Below are 23,817 nucleotides of genomic sequence, written 5' to 3'. Positions count from 1 at the left end.
TTTGAGAATGGACAAGTGATGCTCTCAGATAACTGGAAAGAGAGGTAGAACTGATGAAGGGTTTGTATCATACAGAAGAAGACTGAACCATAAATGAAGAGTGGGAGCAAAGAGAATTGTGAGAGAAGCATTGATAAACCTCACTATAGTTAAAGGAATATGGATATGAAATCATGGTTAATATAGTTACAATTATAATGACACATGATATTGATAATATTTAAACTTCATTATTAAAAATTTATTGTTAATGATGCATTCTCTACCTGTAAGTGACAACTTATAATTTAGAAGCAGAATGTATTCATAATTAATATATCCTAAGTTCCTTTAATTATTTAATAGCAAAATAGATACATTGATTAACAAAGACTAAGAATGCATATATGATGTAAGTGAATTTATTAAATATAGATAATAGAATGTGTCATAATCAGATAAGGAGTAAAAAGAAAATAAATATAAAATATGCTTTAATTCACACTAGATGGGGAAAGAACACACAAAGAATATTTGTGAAAAGCACAAACTAAGTTGTTAGAAAATATTCAAAAGTGTCAATATCCACAATAAAATAAAGAGCACAGAGATTAAAAGGACTCAGGACCTGAAAATGAAATAGTCAAAATATATATAATAAGCATAACAAAATAAAAACAACAAAATACTGCTGAATATATGTGAATATCAGACAAATTAGACTTTTAGACTTTATACATGATAGAAGGGATGGAAACTATAAATGATAAAAGGAATAATACTAGCTCAGTACTTGATATGATCTGGCAACCCACTCCAGTATTCTTGCCTGGAAAATCCCATTGACTGAGGCTCATGGTAGGCTACAGTCCATGGGGTTGCAAAGAGTCGGACATGGCTGAGCAACTTCACTTCAGTAATGAAACCTCAATATTTTAAAATATAGAAAAAATAGGCAAATCCACATTATGTTTTTCCATTTTTATATATGAAAATTCAAACAATTGTAAGGATACTGAATATCTGGGGAAAAGATTCACTATGTGGACATAATAGAACTCTATTCTGCTCAATTCTTATCTCTTATTAACACTTTTCAGCATCACAGGTGTTTCCCCAGGTATGCCTCAGGAGGAGATGCCAAAAATGAGCCATAGAGTCCATGATATGGAGAGGTGCAGTATCTGAGTTTCTAAAACATAAGAAACAAAGCTAAGATCATGGCATCCAGTCCCATTACCTCATAGCAAATAGATGGGGAAACAATGGAAACAGTGACATACTTTATTTTCTTAGGTTCCAAAGTCACTGCAAATGTTGACTGTAACCATGAAATTAAAAGACACTTGTTCCTTAGAAGAAAAGCTATGACAAACCTAGACAGCATATTAAAGAGCAGAGACATTACTTTGCTGACAAAGGTCCATCTAGTCAAATCTATGGTTTTTCCAGTGGTCATGTACAGATGTGAAAGTTAGACCATAAAGAAAGCAGAGCACCAAAGAAATGGTGCTTTTGAACTGTGGTGTTGGAGAAGACTTCTGAGAGTCACTTGGATTGCAAGGAGATCCAACCAGTCCATCCTAAAGAAAATCAGTCCAGAATATTCATTGAAAGAACTGATGCTGAAGCTCCAATATTTTGGCCACCTCATGCAAAGAACTGACTCATTGGAAAAGACCCTGATGCTGGGAAAGATGGAAGGCAGGAGGAGAAGAGGATAACGGAGGATGAGATGGTTGGATGGCAACACTGACTCGATGAATTTGAGTTTGAGCAAGCTCCAAAAGTTGGTGATAGACAGGGAAGCCTGGCGGACTGCAGTCCATGAGGTCACAAAGAATCAGACATGACAGAGTGACTGAACTGACTGACTGACTGATAAAACCAAATGACCTGTTCATTTAGCACAGGGAAGACTGTCAATATTCTGAAATAACTTAAATGGGAAAGCAATTTGAAAAATATAGGTACATCGGTTTGTATAACTGAGTCACTTTGCTGTGAAACTAACACAACATCATTAATCAACTATACTCCAATATAAACTTATAATTAAAAAGATGAAAAACATGGCATTGCATGAAGATATTTCTTGTTAGTTATACTGACACTGGTGGCTTTTATATTAATTTATATTTTGACTGTGCATTTGAAATAGTTCATAACAACAAAAGTGAAACCACAAGACTAGTTTTATGTTAGGGATGTAAATTGGTTTAGAACATAAAAAGAACAGTAAAATATTCAATAGGATATATGATATTTACATCAAAAGTCTTATGAGTGAGGAGTATATTGGATCAGTACTATCATGTAAAGATGTGACTTAGAGTAATAACCTGAGATTCCCCAACATATTCATCCTTATATAATTTGAATAAAAGAAAGCAAAAGAAACAAGCCAATAGATAAATACATGCATAGTTGACAAGTTCCTGGAAAAAATGATTGGAAAACATTAAGCTCTGGAAATCTAACAGATTGCCATTGCCTTAGCATCGTTTTGTAACTCTGTCTGTTAAAAATCTGTACTCTTATGGGAAATGTGGCTAGAATAATCTATCCCTAATTAGTTTTATAAAACAAAGCCAATGGTATTTGATCTTCTGTTTTAATTTATATGTGGTATTATTTTAGTACACTGATTCATAGCTAACAATTAAAAAAAAAAATTCTTCCAAGTCTCATAGGTGAATTACAAAAGAAAGAGAATAAATCCATAGACAAAGTGATTTGTTAATTTAAAGTGCTAACTAATTGATCAGAGAATACGGATATACTACATACCTGTGACCAAATGTCTACTCTATTTGGCAAATAGATTCTCTTGAATCACTCTCCTCATTGCTTTTTTAATATCTTTGTTCCAAAGGCTGTAGATCAAAAGGTTTAGCATAGGACTCAAAAAGATATAAAACACAGCAAGAATTTTACCCTCTTCAACAGATATCTCAGAAGGGGGCCTCAGATACATGCAGAACAGTGTCCCATGAAAGACACTGACAGCTGTCAGGTGGGACCCACGGGTAGAGAAGACCTTTCGTTTCCTTTCTGCAGAGCGAATACGAAGAATGGCTAGGAAGATGAAAATGTAGGAGATGAGGATGATGGTGAGAGAACACGTGAGGTTGGAACCAGCCCCCAAGAACATGGCAGTCTCTTTGACATGAGTATCAGAGCAGGCCAGGACTAAGAGCGGTGGGTCCGCACAGTAAAATTGGTTGATTTCATTGGGTCCACAGAAGGTGAGATGGAGCATCAAGATGGTTTGGGCAAGACCATTTGCAAAGCCATAAATATAAGGAGCAGCAACGAGAGAGATGCAGACACCTCGGGACATCTTGCTGGCATATAACTAGGGTTTGCAGATGGCCACATAGAGATCGTAAGCCATCACTGTGAGCGTATAATAATCTGCAATTACCAGGGCAATGAAAAAGTGGAACTGTATAAAGCAGCCAAGGAAGGAAATGGTTTTTCTCTTGGATGAGAAATAAGTCAGCATCTGAGGAGTGACAGTGGTGGCATAACAGAGATCTACAAAGGAGAGGTGGCTGAGGAAGAAGTACGTTGGAGTCTGAAGATTTGAGTCAGTTCTGACTAACTAAATCATGCCCGCATTACCGATGACTGTGATCAGGTAGATGACTAGGAAGATCACAAAAAGGACAGGCTGCAAGTCAGCTCAATCTGTCAGTCCCAGGAGGATAAACTCAGTCACCTCTGTGTAGTTTTCTTTCAACATTGCATTTGCTCAGCTTCCAACATGTTCTAAAGTAAATGAAATAAAATTCATTTTTCATTTTTCCATTACTCACATCATGTCATCTGATGCCCACTCCTCTCATAATGTAAATGCATGTGAAATGAATAGCCTAGTAAGCATGAAATTAATTCTTTGAATATCTAAATTAATACAGAGCTTCTTTACATAAAGACAATCATACATTGAAATGCTTTTCTCCAAGTCTTCTCATAGTTGAAAAATCTTTATCTTTTCTGAAAATTGTTTTCATGAATTACTTACAATTCTTTAAACTTTGCTTTTCATTGAAATTATGACACTTTGTTTTTCAATATAACTTATGATGTGGTATCTAAAGCATCAGTCATCAAAACTCATGTGTTTTCACAACTTAGTGGACTTAAGTTCATGGAATTGATAGGTCTTTATAGAACCAGATTCTGTCTACCTGCCTCTTCAAACTCAAGATCACTTTCAGACTGGTCCCTCACTCTTCAATGCATATCCTCTTTCCCCACTCTTGTCTATCTCAGGGGGTCCTAAAATAATCAAATACTACTCACCTTTTAAGACAGCTTAAAATATCTTTTCTTTGTATTTTATAGCCAATTATTGGGGGCACAATTGTTTCATGAGATACAAAATTAAATCCCAATTTTTCAAATAATAACAGAGAAGCATATAATACATAAATAATGTGTATGTTTGTGTTGGTGGATGAGTATAACACCATATATCAGTGTTATTAAATATTCAAGTATAGAGTGATTGGGGTACAGAGATATTGTATTAAAATCTTCCTGGTGTGAGATATGTGGAATCTAGATAAGTGGTTCTGATGAACCTATTTGCAGGGCAGGAATAGAAATGCAGACATAGAGAACTGGCTTCAGACACAGCAGAGGAAGGAGACGGTGGGATGAATTGAAAGAGCAGCACTGAAACATACACATAAGCGTATGTAAAACAGAGAGCAATGGAGAGTTGTCGTGCAACACACCTGGAGCTCTGGGACAACTGAAAAGGGGGCTGATGTGCAAGGTAGGAGGGGGTTCAGGAGGGAGGGTGCGTATGTATATGTATGGCTGATTCACATTGTCCTATGGCAGAAGCCAACACAATTTTGCAAAACAATTATCCTATTAAATATAAATTTAAAATGCAATCAAAAAAGATTGTCAACAATATCCTTGGATCATAATGATTTTGTTATAACTTTACCACATTTTAACTCTTACAAAGAGTAAGTATAAATTCTAAAACTGGAATTTTCAATATAAAGTTCATTAAAGCATGCAAAAAATCATACTGAAAATAATCATATGATCCATATAACTGAGACAGTATGTAAGAAATCATAAAGTGCATCTCCAAACTTTTGTGCATGATGAAGGTGACCATGAAGATTATGATGGAAAAATCTACACTTTACTTTCATAGCACATAAAGCCGTGTCATTGTTATAACAACTCTTATTAATAGCTACCATTTCAGTGATGGACAGAGGTCACCTTGTAATGTACTTAGTAAATGAAACACTCCTGCTTTCTTACCCATGTGCATTATTTCATTATGCACCTGAGAAATTTAGACTTATTGACCAGCATAATAAAATACAAGTCACCTAAATCAATGAAATCATAATCATTCTGTATATGTCATAATAAAGCATTTTTGGTTCTGGGATTGTATTTTAGTGTCTCTATTTATTAAATTATTAATCAAAAGCCAAAATAACTAATACAGTAAACCCCCTACATACAGATATTCAAGTTGCAAACTTTCAAAGATGTGAACATAGGTGTCAGCTCCTGTTTGCCAGCCATTGCACAGTACTATTGAACTTTTAAAGGTACTCTACTGTAAGATTGAAAGTGTCGTCTTTATTTTCGTGTTTGTTCTTTGTGTGTGTATTATTTGTTTGTATTATAAACATATTACTGCACTTGTTATTAACGTATATTGCCGATTGTGTTAATTGGGCACTTAAGTTAACTTAGTTGGACTTACAAATTGTGATTAAAAGTGCACTCTCAGGAACTGCATCGAAACATGTGTGAAACAGATCGCCAGTCCAGGTTGGATGCATGAGACAAATGCTCGGGGCTGGTGCACTGGGATGACCCAGAGTGATGGGATGGGGAGGGGGGTGGGAGGAGGGGTTCAGGATGGTGAACATATGTAAATCCATGGCTGATTCATGTCAATGTATGGCAAATAATAATAAAATAGAAATAAAAATAAGAAAGAAATATTTAAAAAAAGCACACTCAGAACTGAGCTCATTCATATGTCTTTTTGTCTTTCCATTTATTTTTACTATGGAGTAATGAGGGATTGCAAGCAATGAGCATTCCAGATCATTTGAGTATTTGATGGTAATGACCTTCTTTTACAAAAATAGAACATGACATCTTATGTGATAGGGCAAAGAAAACTCAGGAACAAGTATTTGCAAGTGGACAGAATTGTCTTTGGAGATGAGCAAATTTGTAGTCTTGACACTCACTTGAGTTTCTGTCATTGGTCTGGTTCTTTTTCTATTATGATACCACTCCACTGTACAGTTATAAATATTTGTACTCTAACAAAAATAACAATTTAAATCAAGACATTTGCTAATTCATCAAAATATGTTTCAGGCCATCTTTTTTTTTTTTTTTTTTTTTAAATCTTATGCTCATGAAGACACGGCAATTTGACACTTCTTAATATCATCAGGGAATCAAATCTCCTGAAATGACAAAGCAATGTGATTCACTGTTCATTTCAGCATGTATGCTGGTGGGTCTACATAATTCGAGACTTGACTTGGGGAGTGGGGTAATATTAAGTTTCATTATTTTCATCATGCAAGATAGAATAGTGCCTGGTATATGGAGTTTTGGAGTCTAGGAAACCATTGGAAGATCAATTAAATTTTGTTACATTTGAACTAGTTATTTTCCGATTTTGAGTCTTTTCATTAAAAAAAAAATAGATATAAAAACACAATAGCTAAGAGAATTTCATTGTTGTTCAGTCACTCAGTGGTGTCTGACTTTTTGTGACCCCATGGACTACAGCATGCCAGGTTTCCCTGTCCATCACCATCTCCTGGAGTTTGCCCAAACTCGTGTCCACTGAGTTGGTGATGTCATCCAATCATCTCATCCTCTGCATCCCCTTCTTCTGCCTTCTATCTTTCACAGCATCAAGGTCTTTTCCAAAGAGTGGCTCTTCTCATCAGGTGGCCAAGGTATTGAAACTTCAGCTTCAGCATCATTCCTTCCAATGAATATTCAGGACTGATTTCCCTTAGAATTCACTTGTTTGATCTCCTTGTAGTCCAGGGGACTCTCAAGAGTCTTCTCCAACACCACAGTTCAAAAGCATCAATTCTTTGGTGCTCAGCTTTCTTTATGGTCCAACACATACATACATACATTTACTACTGGAAAAACCATAGCTTTGACTATATGGACCTTTATTGACAAAGTAATGTCTCTGCTTTTTAATATGCTGTTCTAGGTTTGTCATAGCTTTTATTCCAAGGAGCAAGTGTCTTTTAATTTCATGGCTGCAGTTGCCCTCCACAGTGATTTTAGAGCCCAAGAAAATAAGTCTGTCACTGTGTACATTGATTCCCCATTTATTCGCCATGAAATGATTGGGAACAAGAGTATATTGTAAATATCCAGATAATGTAAATTGCTGGCAATTCTTCCTTTGTCAGCCTGTCCCACCCAGATCTGTTGTCTTTTTCCATCTGAGATTGAATTCTTAGATTCCATCAATAGAACTACTTTAGTGTCTGGTTTCCATCTAGTTTTTCCAGTGAGAAAACCAGGAACACAACAGAGGTGGCAGAAAGAGAGTGGAATCCCAATTTCATTTTTATATTCTCTCAATTTCATAATGAAATGGTAGGGTGGCTACAGCCCTTCCAAGGAAAATTCTGCCTGAGGAGTGTGTTGAGTATGTGGCCTGGGATACTCTTCTTAGTCTTAGTTTCACTGGACTCCTGACACTAGTCCTTGTGTTGACCACTTCAGTACTGGAATGGAAATTGCCTTCTGCAATTAGCCTCCAGGAACTTCATATTCTTTGTTGTCTTTAACATTTCCTGTGTTCTCTTTATTAAATTAAATTAATTTTTTAATTAAATTAATTTTATTAAATTCTCTTCAGTTAAATCATTTGAGTAGACTTTGGTCTTGTTTCAGGTCTCTGACTCAGACCAGAAGTTGTGCAATAGTTACTCAATAAATGTTGCAGTGGAAGAGAGATTTCTGTCTTCACCCCTGAAGCCTCGCTTGGAGAAAGTTGAGCATTAATTTGCTAGTGTGTGAAATGAGTGCAATTGTGTGATAGTTTGAACATTCTTTGGCATTGCCTTTCTTTGGGATTGGAATGAAACCTGACCTTTCCAGTCCTGTGGCCAATGTTGCATTTTCCAAATTTGCTGGCATATTGAGTGCAGCACTTTAACAGCATCATTTCTTAGAATTTGAAATAGTTCAACTGGAATTACATCACTGTCACTAGCTTTGTTCATAGTGATGCTTCCTAAGGCCAACTTGACTTCACACTCCAGGATGTCTGGCTCTAGGTGAGTGATCACACCATCATGGTTATCTGGGTCATTAAGATCTTTCTTGTGTAGTTCTTCTGTGTATTCTTCCCACCTCTTCTTAATATCTTCTGCTTCTGTTAGGTTCATACCATTTCTGTCCTTTATTGTGTCCATCTTTGCATGGAATGTTCTCTTGGTATCTCTAATTTTCTTGAAGAGATCTCTAACTTATTCTTATTCAACTTATTTCCCATTCTATTGTTTTCCTCTATTTCTTTTCACTGATCATGTAGAAAGGCTTTCTTATCTATCCTTGGAGAAGATTCCTGAGAGTCCCTTGGAATGCAAGTTCAAACCAGGCAGTCCTAAAGGAATTCAGTCCTGAATATTCATTGGAAGTGCTAATGCTGAAGCTGAATCTCCAATATTTTGACCACATGATGTGAAGAACTGACTCATTGGAAAAGACCCTGATGTTGGGAAAGATTGAAGGAAGGAGGAGAAGGGGATGGCAGAGAATGAGATGATTGAATGGCATCACCAACTCGATGGGCATGAATTTGAGCAAGCTCTGGCAGTTGGTGATGGACAGGAAAGCCTGGCATGCTACAGTCCATGGAGTCAAAAAGAGTTGGACATGACTGAAATGAACATATATGCATATATATATGTATATACATTTCTCCAATATTCAGGATCTTCATCTGTTAGAAAGAAATCATAATTTTCTATCACAGGGATATTGTAAGTGTTAAAGAAACAGTTGCTCCTTACTAAAGGACATGTGTATTCATTTTGAAATGCTTAGCACAGAAATGTCTGATATCTAATAAGTACTCAGCAGATGATATTAGCTGTCTTACTAAAAAAGTTGTAAATATATGAGCTCTACAACCTGGTAATGTAAATAAATTCTGGAAATACAGCTATTTAACTTATCCATAACTGCCTCAATCTACCATATATGTCCCATTCAACTGAACAGGAATATAGGAAAAATAGGATTTTGAAATATATTTTATGCTGAATTTAATATAAAGCCAACAATTCTATTTGTTCAACCTGAAGTTAGGAAAATCTCAAAATATTTGCAACTATTCAAAGGATGTATTCACAGTTTATAAGGCTGAAGTCAATTGGAAAAACATTTGCAAGCTCATTGCAACTTATCAAGCATTATAGAATTAGTCAGCCAATTCAAATTTATACAATGAAGCCTATGGATCACCTTAATGAAGAAACAGTTTTTTAACTCCACATTAAATTATAATGTCTCCCAACCAAAATATTTAATATAATAACAGGTGTATAAGTTAAGTGATATAAAATATGAGGTAATTATCAATATAATTTTATAGGTGAGCTTTTACCCATATCCACAAACCAACTGGACTGAAGAACATTTTCAGAATGACACAGTAGTTTATATGAATTTTGTTTTTCTACAAAGCAGGGTCCTTGTCCACTTCACAAAGACAGTGCATTAATTATTCTTTGCATGTTTGTGATAACTGATATGCAAATATTTTGCATATTTCTCTCATCTTTCGAGATAAGTATCTTAATGACCCAACATCTTTAATTATTGTATTACCTGAGTTCTTACATCAACATATAATTATATAAAAGGACTTGTGAAGTATGCCTTTCTTTGAAAGAGTAGTTTTAGACTTAGAAGGGTCTATTGTTTAAATAAACTCTTTTAGTTGATCTTTCTCTTTAGGCAAATGCCTAGCCCTTCATATTTTAGTCTTTTTTCCCCTCATATGAATTGAGAGAACTTCCAGCCCTGGAAAGGGAGTCTGTAATCTACTTCTGTGATCTTTGTGCTTCTTTCTGATCTTTCTTGGCCTCTAACCTGCAAAGTTAATGTTTGTTCTGATGTTGTCCACCAGGGTGTGGGCATCTTGTGGGCATTACTCTTTCCTGATTGGACACAGCCTGCTAGTCTTGCCTGCTGACCCAGCTGCATCTTGACTCTTAGGGGAATTGCAGACTTAAATCTGTTCTTTGTATTTCCTTGGACCTCTCCTGGAAAGTTTGTTGTGTAGGAATCAACTTCACTGGCTACATATTCCAGACTTCAAATGGTAGCTATCTTCATATTCCTCTATTTGGAAGATACTAAGAATTTGGAAATCTGGCTACTGTTCATGTCCCATAGAGACTGAAGTAACTGTGGGAGTATTAAGTCAAGTCCAAGTGTAAACTGTTTAAGTAAGCAGGGCACAAACTTCAGATTGCTTTGGCTGACCAAAAAATTGACTCAGTACTGAAGCCTCTAGCAAGGAAGTTGGGACAACCAGTCTCAGAGAGATCTGCTAAGGCTTTGAATCATCTTTTGCTTTTTCTATCAATTATTAGTATTTCTTTCCCCAAAGGTATGATTCAGGGGTCTTTATTTTTCCCTATCATAATCATAGTCCCTGCTTTTTAATGTGAAACATGAATGGAAGATAGAGATTGGAGAGGAAGATTGGCTTAGTCATATGCAAGATATAAAACTACTATATTATTTTTGTTTTTCATAAGAGTATTATAAGGAAATTGGGTCAGAAATACTAGAAGTTGACTCTGCTTTCAAATATTAATGTAGATATGATCTTAAAGATTAAATATTATATGTTATCAGGAATCATAAATTAAACACATCTGTGCTGATAAGTCTAATTTCATTGAAATTATCTCCAATTAGATCTGAATGTCTAAAAATAGATTCCTTGCAAATTGCATTTTAATCTGTGAGGTGAAATTATCTTCAATTACTAGTGAAAATGAGGTAAAGTACAGTTTACATGAAATGCCAGTAATTCAAACCCTCTCTCTAACATCATTGTTCAGTTATTTATTCAATGTTAGTGTTAGTTTCTCAATTGTGTCTGACTCTTTGTGACCCCATGGACTTAGTCCACCAGGTTTCTCTTTCCATGGAATTCTCCAGGCACAAATACTGGAGTGAGTTGCTGTCCCCCTTTTCAGGGATCTTCCTGACCCAGGGTTCGAAACCGGGTCTCCTGTGTTACTGGCAGACTCTTTACCATCTTAGCCACCAGGGAAGCCCATGGTGGCTTACAGCCTTACAAAAAAAAAAAAAAAAAAAAAAAGGTATTTATTCAATACCTCTTTATTAAACATTAACTATGCACTCAAAATGTTTGTAGACTGCCCCAGATTGCTACTCAGGATATTAGGGCTTCCCAGGTGATTCAGTGGTAAAGAATCCTCCTGCCAATACAGGAGATGGAGACCTGGGTTTGATCCTTGGGTCAAGAAGATACCCTGGAGAAGGAAATAGCAACCTACTCCAGTATTCTTGAGGGAAATCCCATAGAAAGAGGAGCCTGGTGGGGCTACAGCCCATGGGATTACAAAAAAAAGAGTCGTATACAACTTAGTGAATAAACAACAAAGGGAGCTCAGGATATGGAATTGACATTAATTTTATCTTCAGATTCTTACTATCCTTAAAAGAAATAGAATAGTTATGAAAGGAGGCATGTACCACAGAGGAGGCAGGGAAACAACAATGTGAATTCAGAAGAAGGAAACACTATTCTAGCTGAAGATAAACAGAGACCATTCATCATTAAAATATATATATACATCTGCCTGAGAACTATTCCTAGTATCAAAATCAGTACTATGTGTTTTTGTACTTACTAAAAGACAATTTGTGCATCTAATGATTAATCCATAAATAATGATCCTGTTAATTAAGAAGTGACTTTTGTTGATGCCTCCAGAGGGAGCACTGATAATGTCCCTTAGGTGATTTTGTGATGAAATCTTCTGGCATGAATCTCCCAAAGTTAGCCTTTCTTGTATAAATCCTCCTATTTGAGGGACCTTCATGGAGCTAAGAAATCACAGTCCCTTTGTAGGTAAGTCTGACAGTTCTGAAAATCAAGAACTCTTAAGAAATATTATTTGATATTTCTTCTTTGGAGCATAAAACAGAGTTAGTAGTGAGTGTTAAGAATTGCCACATGAAGACCAAACAGTAGGCAGATCAACCTCAGTTTTTTGGATGAAGGCAATAAGTGACTTGTGATGTACTGGGAGGTCAAGCAAGTCTTGCAACCATCATTGACCTTAGTTACAGACCCATTTCACAATCTATGTGAATTTCTAAATCCAATTTCTAAATCACAGGTAGGTTTAGAGTAGGCTTACCTGTGGAGCTTTAGCAAATTCTAGGTATTCAAGAAGTTCATACATCATACTTCCCTTATAACTTTTTTTTTCCTTCAAACTTAGAGCCTTAGAATTTGGCACAAGAAAATGTACTCCCAATTTATATGATAATTTTGTACATTATTTTTAAGGGATGAATTTAAAGGAATTTGGGTACATGAGTGTAAGATTAAAGGTGAGAGGGAAAAACAATGTGAACACGTCTCCTTTTTCACCTGTGAGGTCTTGCATTAGGTTTTCTGCATTGAAATGTGGTAGCTTTGGTGTATCCAGAACTTCCAAAGCGGGTGCACATTGCTTTACTCAAGAGGAATATGCTTCGCTCTGCTGTGCTGTGTCCCTTTCAAACACTGCTATGGGTTTTATTGAACTTCCAGCTGAATCATCCCATTTGGCCAACATTCTTAGAAACAAATTATGCAGGATTTATGGTTTTTGGATTTCATCCCCCTGCGTTGTGTATAGACCTTTAATTCATACCTACCCTAAGCATAAGTGTGGTTGTTTTCCATACTTCTACTCTCTGAACTGTAATGGTGTTATACCTTTAACTGTTATCTTTTGGAAGAATATTCTTATTCCTCCCATTTTCTCACTCACCTTGCTCTTTGAATGAAGAAGAAGATTTCAACAATTAACACAAGCATTCTGCACAGGCATTTTCACTACCCTGAATATTTTGTGCTAAGTCACTTCAGTCATGTCCGGCTCTGTACTCCATGGACTGTAGCCCGTCAGGCCCCTCTGTCCATGGAATTCTCCAGGCAGGAATACTGGAGTGGGTTGTCAGGCTCTCCTCCAGGGGATCTTCCAGACCTGGAGATCGAACACACATCTCTATGTCTCCTCCATGGCAAGCGGGTTCTTTACCACTCAGCCAACAGTTTAGTGAGAATGATAAAAATGAATCCTTCTCCTTCACTCCCTTACTTCTGCTAGTAACTTGGAAAATAACTATATTAACTCTACTTTAACAATGGGTGTTTCCCATGTGGATCCCAGAAACTAAGCCCTGAATTGCATGTAACAAATAATAGAATGGTGTGATCCTTAATCAGGTTTTCTCTTCTTTTCTTTCTATTTCTTGAGTGCAAGACAAAATTGTGGAGTCTCTCAGAAACATATTTTCTTTACAAGCTTTGTGAAACCAACAGAATATTATACAGACTGAAGTCAGAGGCTGGGATTTTGCCTTAATCAGAATAATGGAAAAAGAACTTTGTGTACTGTTGATGACAGCAGGTTCCATAATTGGGAAGAATTTGTGGCAATATCTCAGAAATCACTGAATGGGGAAAGTATAAGTTTTCAGATGGTAAATCTATGTGTTAAAAACTTACTTAATTCAAGCATATCATTTCAGTTGTCTCATGCAGCACTTCAGCCCTGGCCATGCATTAAAACCCTGTAGAAAGCTTGTTAAATATGCCAATGTGTGTTCTGACCTCAGCTGAGCTACTGCTCAAGGATTAGTGTTATTAGAAATGCCACATCTGATTCCAGTATGAAGCCAGAGTTGATAACCCCCCCTGAATATTATATTTATGAAAACATGAATTTAATAAAGCAATAGAGTTGTCTTTTAAAAAATGTGACCATTCTATGTTCTTCTGGACTTGTAAAGTTTACTGTAGTGGTTAAAGATAACTCATTTTTCAATCAGCTTTAACCTGTTTCCAAGGATTCAACCAACAAGTTTTAGCTGTTAATTATTGAGGTTTAAAACATGTACAACTATCACTAGATTGTGTTATTAAAATCACCACTTATTTGTGCTCCCTCTAGAGAATTTTGTAGTTACTCAGTCACCATTGGCAACATTTTGGAGGCAAGAAATATACATATCATGGAAAATAAGCTGATGTGATTGGCAAGATTACCTCACCAGTTCATCCTTTCTACAACTAGTGAATACTGTTTTCTTGACCATGATTCAGGCATTCACCCAAATTCTGGGGATATAGCACAAATAAAGTCCATTTCCTCCTGTGACTAGTATTCCAAGGGTGGAAGGGGTTATAAAAAAATAATACTTTTAGAAGTGATAAATGATATAAGAAAAATAGATCATAATGCTTGATTAGAGAGCTATTTGGTATTGACTAACTTAGAGAAGAGGCCTAGGTAAGCTTTCCAGAGTAGGTGTCATGAGAAGAGAGATTTAAATGAAGTGATAAAGTGAACATTCTAGGCATCTAGAACAGTATGTGCAAAGACCCTCAGGTAGTAACATATTAATCATGTTTAAGGCACATCAAGACAGTCAATGCGGCAGGAAAAAAGGGCCAAAGAGAAACTGATGGAAGAATTTGGAGAAATGTATGAGAAGACATCACACAACCCCTTGCAGACCCTGATAAGAAGTTAAATTTTAAGCCCAAGTGTGATGGAAAGTGTAGTGCCATTTTACCAGGTCACCAACATGATGTGATTTGTGTTTATAAAAGATCAGTGGCAATCTTATATTCCTGGATATGTTCCAGTGTCTTCTCATTTATACTCTATGGAAACTTGAATAGAATTTGTATACCACTGTTATGTTAAAATCATACAAATCTTAATTACATTGAATTAGTTCACAGTGCTTTTCAGTTTAATATATCCTTCTACTTCTTTGTATATTCATTCAATTAATTTTTGAGAGTTTGATATTAAAACATCAGCTAAATATCTTAATTTACCTATTTAAAAATTCCAATATATAGTGGAAATATATATAACTTTGATATGTATTTTCCAACTCTCCTGCAAATGTGTTAGCATCTCTTCATAATTTAAAAATTAAAAGAAAAAGTAAATATGCAAAAAAAAAAGATAATTGGCTTATGTTGGAGGATAGAAGACTTCAAATGTGGAAGAAGGAAAATCATTATAGTAGCTTAGACATTAGAGTAGCTTAGATTTGACTGGTAGCAGAGAAAATGCTGACAAGCTGCTGTAATATTCAATAAGTAATGTGTTAAAGGTAGAGCAGACAAGACTTTCAGATAGTTGAGATATAAGGTATGAAGTCAAAGATATGAAATTAATTGAAATGTGAATCTGAAATACACACCCCCCCCCACACACACATGCACATATATATGTAATATAAAATAAACTGAGATGTGTGAATTAATAAGAAATTAGTGAGGGACTTCCCTGGCAGTCCAAGGGTGAAAACTTCTCTTTCCAGTGCAAGGACACCAGTCCAACCTCTGGATGGGGAGCCAAGATCCCATGCCTTGTGACCAGAAAACCAAAGCATAGAACAGAAACAGTATTGCAGCAAACAATGAAGATGCTAAACACAGTGCACATTAAGATAAAGAGTCAGAGATCAGTGAGATCATAGTGGGGACCAGACAAAGAAATAATCCTGGACTATCTAGTGTTGATTTTAAACAAAGGAAATGGGAGGGACAGAATATCAAGGAACCGGAAGAGGTTTATTGATGCTGGGAAATAAGTAAGAAATAAGGAAGAAACTGAATCTGAATAAATGTACACAGGCTCTCAAGAAGAGTATACTACTCTGATTATGGAATGTTCACCTTTACTGACAAAAATAGAACCAATGTACAGAAAACCAACCATTTTCTCTATTCCCTGATCCAGCATTATGTCATGATCAAACAAAGGCAGTAGTTTGTTTAAGCATCAGTGCTTCTTAGTCCATAGCCTAATGAGGGACTCCAAAGAGTTAAGTCAGATTCTATACATTTTAGTAGAGATAAGTGGAGATTGCGGAGCAGCCTGCATTGATGCTGCATGGACTTCAAAACTTGCTCCTGAAATAGATTATCCAGTTTACTCAGCACCACCAACCATCTGAGGCATCTACTGAAATTCTTCCTTCTCTCAGGGTAGTCACAACTTAGATCTCTCTTTTGAAAACCAGTTTGTCTTAGTGCTGATTTATTTTGTCTATTTTTGAATTTCATACAACCTATTTCTTTTTATATCTGAAAACATTTCTTCTCTTATTAGAGAATATGAAAATGGATACATTTCCCTCACACAATGGCACAGAGGAGACTGAGTTTATTCTACTGGGACTTACCAGTCAACAAGAGCTGCAGCCCATCCTCTTTACGGTGTTTCTCCTGATTTATCTCATCACCCTGACTGGGAACATTGGGATGATTTTATTAATCAGATTCACTCCCCGGTGCAAGCCCCATGTACTTTTTCCTCACCCATTTAGCATGTGCAGACATTTTTCACTCTACAAATGTCTCTCCTCAGATGCTTACTAACTTCTTATCAGAGAAAAAAACCATTTCCTAGATGGGGTGCCTAGCACAATGTTTTGTTTTTGTGACTCTGCTTCTTACTGAGTATTACATGCTTGGTGCTATGGCCTATGACAGATACATGGCAATCTGCAACCCCCTGCATTACAGCGGAAGGCTGTCCAGGTCACTGTGCATCTGCCTGGTCACTTTCCCGTCCCTCTGGGGGTCTGTGTGGGCACAATGCGGGTAATATTGACTTCCCGCTTGTCCTTTTGTGGATCCAACACCATCAATCATTTCTACTGTACTGACCTGCCCCTCTTAATGTTGACATGTTCTGAAACTTACATAAAGCAAGCTGCCTTGTTTATGTCCACAGGGATTAACCTCACAGTTCCCTACTCATTATCCTCATCTCCTGCATTTTCATTTTTGTCACCATTATGAGGATCCATTCCAGTGAAGGGCAGTGCAAAGCCTTCTCCACCTGTGGCTCCCACTTGACAGCTGTCATTGTGTTCTACGGGTCCCTGACTTGCATGTATCTGAGACCCGCAAACAAGCAACCTGTGGAACAAGGGAAAATTGTGTCAGTGATTTGCATTTTTGTGAATCCCATGCTGAATCCATTTACCTATAGCCTCAGGAACAATGATGTAAAACAGGCTTTAAGAAGAATATTTATGAGAAACCTTGGTACAATGAAGAAGAGTTCTTTTTTGACAGTTTCCCAGTTTAAAAAAAAAGAAAGAAAGAAAGAAAAAAGTGTCTCAAAAGCAACCCCAGAATATTCCATCTTGCCTGGAGAATTCAGTCCACTCCAGTATTCTTGCCTGGAGAATCCATGGACAGAGGAGCCTGGAAGGCTACAGTCCATGGAGTCGCAAAGAGTCAGACCTGACTCAGCACACATGCACACTCACATACATATTTGCAAGAGCTTGGGATCGAGTCTAATGGAAACAAAGAATGGAAGTGTAGTTTGGAAGAAAAGGCAACAACAGAAGTCAGTTTCTTATGATTAAGCAGGTTTAAGCTTTTAGTCTCACTCAAGGACTCATTTTCACTTGCTTGGCATATATTTCTTCCTTTTTCTTCCTAAGTCTTCAATATTGAGCAACACTGAGGTACTCTTAGCAGCAAAGCAATGTGCATTATGGTATATTTCCTCAATAAGAAGCTAATTTACTTCCCTGTGATATATGACATATTCCCTTAATGAAAGCTGATTATCCTCTCAAAAATCTCATTTCTCTAGTCTTCAATGTGTGTTCTGAATAAACTTTTGATGAATGCTTGTCTATATCATATGAATGTAAAACATATATGTTTTATCATTGTTGTTCACTCAGTCATGTCAACTCTTTGTGACCCCATGGACTACAGAACACCAAACTTCCCTGTCCTTCACTATCTCCCAATTATTATTTGAAACAAAGCCCTGATATTGTAATTTTAATAATCTAATAATTTGTTTCATTAGCTTCCTTTAATCAAAGCAAACATCCTAATGAATGGGAGCTACACTTTCCTGACTTGGAGTTTTCATTTCTTATATAAGAGATTTATATCCCTTTTTCCTACAATATTAAAAATTATTGTGCCATAATTTTACATATTACCTTTCAGTTCTTGTCTATCCACAAGCAATTTTAAAATAACAGCTATTCTAATATGCATGGAAACTTGGTTTTAGTGTTTTGAAACTAAGTTGTATTTTCCAGACTGCTTGAGAATCTTTGGAATTGATCTTTATTTAAAAGCATAATGTAAATTAACATTGATATGGCACACATATTTCACCACTTCCTTTTAGTATTTAACGAGTTTTTGTTTTTCCTAACTTTAGGAAAATAAGCATATAAGTTATGGCTTCTAGTGTAACTATTATATTATGGTAGACTTCCACCATTTTATTCTTAGTTACCTTTATATTATTATTTTCTTTCTGGATTTAGTCATGTGTGACATCAACCCCAGCAAATGAGTACCATAATTTTCTCACACCCTTAATAACACTGGGAATATCATTTTATTGTGTGAAGATAGTAGACACAAATGCAACAAAGAAAACATCCATGTATCAAAAACAACTTATGGGAATTCAACTTTTATTTATTTTGCTATTTCTCAGTTTTATAGTATAGTATCATAGCTACTGTGATATTTAATCTCAAGAAGAAAAAATCCTTTACTTGGATAAATTCTCTCTTGAGAAGTAAAATAAAAAGAAAAGGTTCCAGATTAAAAAATAATAGAAATATTGATACTTGTCTTTGTCACTCACTCTTAACAAACAAATAAAGATGGCTTGTTTACCCTTGAACATCTCAACCTATTCACAAGCACCATATTTTTAAAAGGCAAAGGGACAAACAGTAGGAGCTTGAATTACAAGGACCTTGGATCACCAACCAGTTGAATACTTTTAGAGAACAGATTTTGAACCCCTGCTTTTTTCTATTTTCATATTCCAATATTACTATTAATAAATAAAGATCCTTTAATTTTATATTTTGGGGTTGGATGAGTTTGGAAATATTCATTTTCCATTTTCTTGCTTATTTAAATACAATAATTGATTATCATGGAAAATTGGTACACAGAAAGAACTAATTTTAATTTTCCTTAAGCCTAGTATTTTACAAGGTCATCATCATGTACATATCAATGTGACCTTATCCTTCATAATGTAACATAAAATACTTTGACATTTTCTTAATTGGAAACTTCTTTAATGTCTGTGTAACATTCTAATGCAAGATCTGTCACGTGATAGTCAAATTCCTCTTTATGATCACAACCAACGCACCCTTCCAGGTGTTCTAGTTACGTACAGCCTCTGGTCTGTCTGGTGTCTGCCTGCGCCTAACCCAGTACTGAATGCAGGTAGTCCTCACTTTGCCCAGTGCCGAGGTCGCTGAAATCCACACGAAGTGAGGACACATTTCCAGGTTCTATGGTTTCAGTTAGGTGAGGTCATGCAATACGAGGGCTGTCTATTTTAATATATCACTTTTTTTCTTTTTCTCAGATATGAAACAAATATTATAATGAAAATCTTCACTTAGTTTTCTCATTATGCTTCAGCACATGCTTAAAACTGGACTTATTGAAAGTGTACATTTTTAAGACTCTTGAAACATGTTAAATAAATTTCTAGGAAAAATGTGCATTATTATTTTTCTTGATATAATCAGGGTATAAAAGTGCCGGTCTTTTTAAACTCTCTTAAAATACAGATACACAAAGCAGCATCTTAATTCATATTTTTATTAACAATAATTTTATTCACTAATTTTAACATTTGTTAATTTTTATCAATTCAATATGCATAGCCTTCAATATGTCATTGTTCATATGATTTCTATGAAATTAATAACATCATATTTTTGTACTATTTCACTTTTTCTTATTTGCAATAAAATCTTTTGTCAACTTGGGTGGTGCTTAGTTTTAAATTATTTTATGATAAAATCCAAGAGACTCACAGACTTAGAGAACAAACCAATGGTTGCCAAGGGGGAAGGCTGGGGCAGAGAGAGAGATTGGGAGTTTGGGACTGACATGTGCACATTGTTATATTTAAAATAGGTAAACAACAAGGATCCTGTGTGTTAGCCCAGAGAACTCTGACACATGTACATATATAACTGGAAAAAATATTATATAGCTAAAGCATCTGATTTATATTCTTCTGGGATAAATTTGAAAGTGAAAAATATTGAAGATGAATTTTCTCTGTGCCTGCATCCTCAGTTGCTTCAGTCATGTCTGACTGTTTGCGTGACCCTATGGACTGTAGCCACCAGGCTTCTCTGTCCGTGGGATCCTCTAGGCATGAATTCTGGAGTGAGTTGTCATTTTCTCCTCCAGGGGATTTTCCCCACCCAGGAGTCTCTTGTGGTCCCCACATTGCAGTGGGTTCTTTACCACTGAGCTACAAGGGAAGCCCAGATTTTCTCTATAAGAAATTAAAACACCAATCTATAGCAAGTTTAGGAATTTTGTTTAAAATGCAAAATACACAATATAATATATTGGCTTAATCAACATATTGGTTAAAGAAGAAATAACAATGAATGTATTTAGTGTACAATGAAGATAACATCACAAATTAGTGAGAGATAAAGGACAGCTTGATAAATTGTAGGAAGAAATGGATAAAATGTGAGAGAAAAGTTATATGCAATCTTACAACATACAATAAAATTGTATCTAGAATGAAAGTGGAAGTGAGAGTGTTACTTGCTTAGTTGTGTCCCACTCTTTGGGACCCCATGGACCGCAGCCCACCAGGCCCCCTGCCCATGGAATTCTCCAGGCCAGAATACTGGAGATGGTTGCCATTTCCTTTTCCAGAGGGTCTTCTCAACCCAGGATCAAATCTGGATCTCCTGAATTGCAGGCAGATTATGTACCATCTGAGCCACCAACGAAGTCATATATAGAATAATTTGAGATATCGCTATAAAATATGGCAATGAAAAATAAAGAACATAATATAATAACTTGTTTTACTACAAAAATTGTGTATTGTGGAGAAAAGTCATAGAACTAAAAATAGAAAAAAAAAGCTATATACATATATATATATATATATATATATATATATATATATATATATATATATATTCTCAGGGGAGGAATCATCAGAAATAAGATCGATAGCAAAATCAATCAACATAATGTATATCATTTATTTGTTAAACATTTCTTCTTTTGTTTTAATTAAAACATATTCCTTCCCTAAGAACTTCAGTTGAGAAAACAAAGAAACAAATCACTTTAACTGATATTTTCTAATGTTTTTAAGGTACATTTATATGATTACTCTCAAATATTAATTAATAGTCATAAGTATAAATGTTCAATGCTTTCTGGAGAAAACTTTACCTGTATAAAAACTTAGGCAGGTCTTTTAAAAAATTCAAAATCTTTAATTCAAAAATTATACATTTTTAATATCCTCAAGAAACAGAGGGATCTGTACATACAAATGTGAGTCAATTATCAATATAAAAAAATGGGATATATTGACATAGTGAAATAATGGTTTGCAATATAAACTAAATGAAAATATACATATACCAAATGCTCAGAGCACTTTTCTTTAACAGGAGATTACAAGTAAATTGTGCTTTCATTCCAAAATTGAAATTTAATTTTATCTAGAATAATTCAGGGATTCCCTGATAGCTCAGTTCGTAAAGAATCTGTCAAGATTTCAGTATTTTTCAATTTATGTATCTTTAAATGAATTGCAATGTTTTTGTAATTAAGTTCAATTCTTTAATTCTGTGTATTATGCTACATTAAAAACAATGTTCACTAAAAATACATAGTCTATAGAAAGTTATAAGCACAATACTATCAAGTAAAAATTAATCTTCAAACTTATACATGGAAAATGCTTCCAATTTTGTCATATTAATTGTAAGAATAGCTAAATGTTTTAACTTATTGAGAAAATAGAACAACTAAATACAGAAGCTATCGTTTGATTTGGGACATACTACTGATGATTGTTACTCCCTCACTTCTGTCTGCTTTTTTATTTATTTATAAATAATATTTTTGATAGAATTAGCCTCAATCAACTGAGACTTAAGAATGAAGTCCTGGTTTCTAAAACTTTGGGTTATTTGGATGATTTTCTGGAAAATGATTTGAACACATTACAGTAAATATAGCAGTTCCTTTCACATGACCACTTATTATTGTGGTCTTAGTTAAACCTGGAATGCATAATATTGGAATACTTATGTATGCACATAATGTGAGAGTTGGACTATAAAGAAAGCTGAGTGCAGAAGAATTGATGCTTTTGAACTGTGGTGTTGGAGAAGACTCTTGAGAGTCCCTTGGGCTACAAGGAGATCCAACCAGTCCATCTTAAAGGAGATCAGTCCTGGGTGTTCATTGGAAGGACTGATGCTGAAACTGAAACTCCAGTGCTTTGACCACCTAATGTGAAGAACTGCCTCATTTGAAAAGACCCTGATGCTGGGAAAGATTGAAGGAAGGAGGAGAAGGGGACGACAGAGGATGAGATGGTTGGATGGCATCACTGACTCAATGGACATGAGTTTGAGTGAATTCCAGGAGTTGGTGATGGACAGGGAGGCTTGGCATGCTGCGGTCCATGGGGTTGCAAAGAGTCGGACATGACTGAGCAACTGAACTAAACTGAATTGAAGCATTCAAGGCCATTTAAAATTCAATATATGTTTCAGTATATTACAATATAGCTCACTAATAATGCAAGGATCAGTGTGGATGAATTATGTATCTTTTTATATAACTTTCTTTGCTACTAATTTTCTCAAAAGACAGCTTCCCGTGTATCTCAACTGGAAAAGAATCTGACTGCAATTCAGGAGACCACAGTTCCATTCCTGGGTTGGGAAGATCCACTGGGGAAAGGATAGACTATCCACTCCAGTATTCTCAGGATTCCCTGGTGACCCAGCTGGTAAAGAATCAGCCTGCACTGCGGGAGGTCTGGTTTGGATCCATGGGTTGGGAAGATCTCCAGGAGAAGAGAAAGGCTACCCACTCCAGTATTCTGGTCAGGAGAATTTCATGGACTGTATAATCCATGGGGTCCCAAAGAGTTGGACATGACTAAGGGACTTTCCTCTCAAAAGATATTTTGGAAACTATTGTAACATACTTGACTAGAAAATAATGAACAACCACTTTTGTATTTTTTTTAATTGTTAGAAAATTGCTTTGCAGTGTTGAGCTGATTTCTGCCATAGTTATGAACCAAATAAAACATCACTGTTTACTTTCAGAAAGATATCTACATACCTCTTCATTTGTATATTGTTTTAGAGCATTCTTGTGTCTATAGAAGCCAATTGCTAGGCTATGTTTACTCAATAAATTTATTCTAATTTAGAGAAAAAACATGAAAAAATATATCTAGACTTCCATTATACTATAATAATGACTGAATTGGATCCCTATTCCTGGAAGCTCATAAGCAGGTGTTGAGACTTCATTTTCAAAATTGCAAACCACAACCAATATTTATAATTGGGTAAAAAGTTTCTCAGGATATCTATAATATTGGTTGGGGGGAAATTTATAAAAATTTTAAAGCTATGGGTGATCCG

At 35.6% G+C, this 23,817-nt stretch overlaps 2 pseudogenes; one reads left to right on the top strand and one right to left on the bottom strand.

Annotated features, from left to right (window-relative positions):
- Nucleotides 1-2,788: 2,788 nt before the first annotated feature.
- LOC136167856 (olfactory receptor 5M5-like) lies at nucleotides 2,789-3,727 on the bottom strand (annotated as a pseudogene).
- A 12,729-nt stretch (nucleotides 3,728-16,456) lies between these two features.
- On the top strand, nucleotides 16,457-18,550 carry LOC136167439 (olfactory receptor 5M11-like; annotated as a pseudogene).
- The last annotated feature ends 5,267 nt before the right edge of the window (nucleotides 18,551-23,817 follow it).

Source organism: Muntiacus reevesi, chromosome 4 (assembly GCF_963930625.1).
Source record: "Muntiacus reevesi chromosome 4, mMunRee1.1, whole genome shotgun sequence".
NCBI classification, from domain to species: Eukaryota; Metazoa; Chordata; class Mammalia; order Artiodactyla; family Cervidae; genus Muntiacus; species Muntiacus reevesi.
The sequence above is the reverse complement of the archived record's forward strand: the minus strand, read 5'-3'. Positions and strand labels throughout refer to the sequence as shown.